At 37.8% G+C, this 5,108-nt stretch overlaps 1 pseudogene; it reads right to left on the bottom strand.

Annotated features, from left to right (window-relative positions):
* Positions 1-309: 309 nt before the first annotated feature.
* On the bottom strand, positions 310-1,704 carry LOC145263256 (cleavage and polyadenylation specificity factor subunit 3-like; annotated as a pseudogene).
* Positions 1,705-5,108: the final 3,404 nt, after the last annotated feature.

The following is a 5,108-nucleotide window of genomic DNA, read 5'->3' as shown; positions in this document are numbered from 1 at the left end:
GGTATGTGAAGACTATGTTTTAGATAAAACTGAATTTAATAGTACATATTGGGGTTATTAGGAGAGTTTTTACTACTTTTTAAATTTTTAGTCCTTTTAGGACGTTTCATTGGAACATATGAGCTATTAGCATTCGGTAAATCATTAGAAGATTTTGAATTTGCAGCATCAACTTCTCCCTTTGAGTCTAATTCTAAATAAGCACTTTCACAACACAGATTGACAGACACGAACAAATAAATTCAAATGATTGATAATTCCTGATTAAGATTTAAAATCACTTTCGGACATACACAGGCCTTCTCTCTTTCATACCTTTGCCATTTTCTCTCCGACTGTGTTCCTGGGATTGTTCACATGCATTCAATAATTCTCGTCATCTTCGTACTCACGGATCAAGGCTGCCCAGAGGCGGTTCATCTCATTCTATTCTCCGTGGACAAAAACAATATGTGATGGTTTTAAGGCTCGTAAGAATTCACTGGTTTGTTGGTAATCTGTATGGGCCGAGAATGAGATGTGATCGACAGAACATTTTAGGGCCAATTTTTGTCCATTCATCGTTACAATTTCATCAGGTTCGGATAACACATGCTTGGCCAGAGTTCCTTCCACGCAATAACCAGCAATAATCACCCCATTTCGCTTGTCTACACACCAACTTTCAAATAATTCTCGTGAGAGACCGCTCTGCATCATACCGGGGCTGGCCAACACCACTGAAGGTCCGATATCATCAAAGTGTTCCATGCTTTTTAAATGTGTTTGAAGACAAATGGATTGTTGATGGTAATCTGTTGTCGAATCTTGTCATTCATTGCATTGATGTAAGTCTGATAGACGCTCATACATTTCTTGGCCAACGAAGAAGCATAATAGATTGGCGTTTCATGCAATTCAGGATGATTGGACCAATATTCATCTAAAATCAGGAGAAGTTCTTGAACTCGTCCAAGAGCAAAGACAGGAATCAGACACCGGCCACCTCGGCTGACGATATCGTGAACCAAACAAGTAAACCTAGCTTCTCGATCTTCTCTTTTTATCGTGGATGTGTGTACCATAAGTTGATTCAATAATGACCACATCTGGTCGTACTGAAGGAATTTCAGCAGCCATCAAATGACGATCTTCTTACCGAGAGAAATCACCGGTATACAAGACCTTGACACCAGCAATTTCAATCATGAACATAACTGCTCCTAAAACATGACCAGCAGTGTAACACCAAAACTTTATGCCATTTACATCTTTTTCCTGATGAAAGTTGATCGTTTCAATTTTATCCATACTCTTTTCAATATCCTTTTCTGTGTACATGTCTTCCGTGGCTATGCTACTGACTTTGACATAATCGGAGAGGAGCCATCGATAAATCGCCTTCGTTGCATGTGTCATGAAACATCTGCCTTTAAAAGCCATCTTTTCTAAAAAGTATGGCAAGGCACCGCAGTGATCCAAGTGGAAATGATTACGAGGAGGTCGACTTCTTCCACTTCAACCAAATCCAAAAAAGGCAAGGATGCAAATCCATTAAGTCCAGGATGGATACCACAATCCAACATAATCCCCCCCCCTTAAACTCCATCAAAATACATGATCGACCAACCTCCTGGCCAGCTCCCAACGGCCGAATGATTAATTGATCGCTCTCTTCGGCGGGGATTTGGCTTTCCGGTTTTCGTTTAGTCGCCATGTTTTTTTGTTTTTTTTATCTCTTTTTGAAGAGTTGGGGGTAATTTCAAAAAAATTACATGGCTAATCAGTTCGTAGCCAGGAGTGTTCTCTTCAAAAAAAAAAAAAAAATCCAGACTATACGAAGTCTTTAGTTCAGCTAGGTCGGCTTTTATTTCTGACAAAAAACTTTTTATGTTAGACAACCCTGGGTCATATTTAGGAGTATTACCCAGCAGTTGTTTAAAAATTTCATCAATAATGAGAGGAATATCCAAAAATTCTTTTCTCAATAAATTGATGGCCACTTCAAAGTTTTCATCTTCTAACGAGAGATGAGACACTAACTCAGACGCGTAACCCGTCAAAAAACTTTTTAAAGGTGATAGTTTTGCTTTTTTTGAATGTACGGTGTCCACACAATTCTCAAATTGAGCTAGGAAATTTTTAAATTCAAATTTACCAGCTCTTATGCCACTGAATTTAGCACACTGCAACCGTGGAGCTGAAACGCACGCGCCTGCGAGTGGCATTTGTTGATTTTGTACTAGTACGGATTCTTTATTGGAAGGAGAAATATTCTCTTCCAGTTCAGTGAGCCTTTTGAAAATGTTGTAAGCGAACTCTTTTTGTAACTTTTCGTCTTCCAACATACCGCTATCTTCTAAATTGATATCGGCTTTTTTCACAGGCTTCACTTATTCTATTATTAATTACGTCGACCTCCGTCAACCATTTGTTAATAAGAATTTCTTGCCTTTTAAAACAAATGTTATTGAGCGACACTTCTGCTGACATTAAATCAACGGCAGAAGTTATTTTCCTTTTAAAGGAATCTCTATTAAAAATCAAGGCTCTAATGCCCTTTATCTGTTTAAAATCATTAATACTGCTAAGCGTAAATATCTACAAGCAAAATAAAGGAAGGGAACGGAAAGAAAGAAACAAAGGGGACGGACGAAATTAACCTCCACAAGTCCTAGTAGTAACACCAAAATATCATAGGCTTGTATTCCCTTCCTCAAGCGACGTCAGGGTTGAATGAATTTACACAAATCTATTTCGTGTTAAATTATTTCCACGTGGGGTTAGTAATTATTCTACACAAATATATTTTCGTGTTAAATTATTCCACATGTTATTTTTAATCTCTAGCGTAAAAGGCTAGTTTCAACTGTTTGCAAATTATTGGGATTTCCCAAACGTTTGAGGCAACAAAGTAATGTGACGACGTCAAAAAGAAAGGAAAGACAAACAGAGTAAAATGTTGTAAAAAAAAAACTGTATTTATAAAAGGAAAAGAAAGGTATTGCAAACAGTTGGGGTTGCGGGAAACTTATCTTACAGATATGTCCGTTTATCAATTAAATCTTTCCTGTGTCCTTAGTTGGTATCAAAGAGAAGAAGAGAAAGGTGTGGCCTTCGTGTGTGCTGCTATTGTGGCTCTGAACTTCTCGCGGGTCCCGTATTTCTGATGGCGGAGAGCCAGCGAAATGGATGCAGTCGCAGACACGTCCCAACCGCAAAAGAGGACGAAAATTTGAAGGGATCGCGCAAATAGGGGTCGGGGAGGGAACTAGAATGGCAGCCCGTGATTGGTTGTTTTTCATCCAATCACAGGACACCACACCAGTGACTCTGTAATAATTTCAATAATTCAATGATTGGGAGGCGCAGGTTACAATGTGAGACGGCTAAAATGGCAGTGTTTATTTTATTAATATGTTTCTAAATTTGTTTTTTTTTTCGGGGGGGGTGTCATGTGTTATAAGATGTTGGTAGATGAAACTGTGAGGAGAAGACAGGTGACATGTTAGCCGACGACGTGTAATATGCTGGTTCTAGTTATGCCGATATACGAGTTGTTTTTGAAGACGCATTCTCTTGTGAGACGTTTAAAAACATACACGGCATTGCTAGTTTTTAGAAAATTATCGTCGGGTGTTATTATTTAGTTATTGCTTGTTAGGAAATGATGTGTTTAAAAATTTTTATAATAAATGATGAATCTAAGCTTAGAATTCTTTCAATGGTGGAAATGTGTTTATGTACGATTTTTCTTATTTTTTTCATCGATTTTATAATTAGCGTGCGTGCATCTGGTTACAGTAAAACATGTTGCTATTATTATTGTTATTATTAACATCATTATTATTGTTTTTGTAATGGCGGCTAAAGTTTTTTTTTTTTTTTTTTTTTTTTTTTTTACACGGTGGTCACCACTTATCAAGGCCCGGAAGCCGCTTAGCGATAAGGGTTATTGCAAGTACAGTACGTTAGTGTGGAGATTTGATGAAGTGCTTACTTAAGGGGGCGGTTCATTAGGAATTTGTTAACGTTTGACTTGAAGACATCCAAGTTTGTAGTCAGGTGAGAAGCAGGCAGACGGAACAGAGTTTCACAGGCGTGCAGTTCTAAGAAAGAAGCTTTGTTCATGGAATCCACGTTTTGATTTAGGCACAGATAAAGAGTGGGGGAAATTTTTCACAGTGGATGCAGATAGACGGGCGTTTTTCGTGAAAGATTGGCGAGGGAGGGACCAGAGATTGGAGTTCAGACGAGCACCTGCCATGGAAATAACGATAAAACAAGGATAGGCTCGCAACGTCTCTTCTGTGGGAGAGAGGTTGCAGGCTAGAGAAAAGGGCATCCCCCACTAAGCCACGAAGTCTATTTTGTACTCTGTCAAGGCAGGATAGGCTGTTTTTAGCAGCTCCTGCCCAGATATGGCAGCAGTATTCCATCCTTGGACGTACTTGGCTTTTTAAGTGTGTTTAATTTGTTGATCGACGATATTTATTAATAAGGTTTTGTTTTATGTCAGAGAATTCCTTATAAAACATTTCGTTAGTGGATGAATTGCGTTTGGTTCGATGAATAAGATTTTTCATTACGACCATTTTATATCTATGGGGGAATTCACTTTTAAAATTTAGAAGACATTATTTTTTACTGGTAGGTTTTTTGTATGGGTAGGTAATCAACATATCAGTGTCGGCTTTAATTTATATATCAAGGAAGAGAATCGTGTTATTTATATTTATTTCATGCGTGAAATTTAGTACCGGATTATTTTTAAATGCGGTTTTGATTTTTGTTAATTCATCTAAATTTTCTGTTACTACGCGTATGTCATCAACGTATCTAACGTAGATGAGTGGTTTAAGAATGCTATTAAAGATTTTAGTTTCCAGGTTGGTCATATAAAATTCAGAAAACAACAGGTCTAGGGCCGAACACATTGAAACTCCACCAATCTGGATATATAAGGTTCCATTGGGGCTATAGAAAGGGACCTCACTGGTTCAGGAGATTAATAATTTTCTTAGTGTGTTACGGTTTATTTTAAGTGCAGGGAAAGTGGGATAATTTTATATATATTATTATTATCTCTATAGTATCATGAACAGGGACATTTGGGAAAGAGACTTTCA

Source organism: Euprymna scolopes, chromosome 38 (genome assembly GCF_053919585.1).
Source record: "Euprymna scolopes isolate OS-2025 chromosome 38, ASM5391958v1, whole genome shotgun sequence".
Taxonomy (NCBI): Eukaryota; Metazoa; Mollusca; class Cephalopoda; order Sepiida; family Sepiolidae; genus Euprymna; species Euprymna scolopes.
The sequence above is the reverse complement of the archived record's forward strand: the minus strand, read 5'-3'. Positions and strand labels throughout refer to the sequence as shown.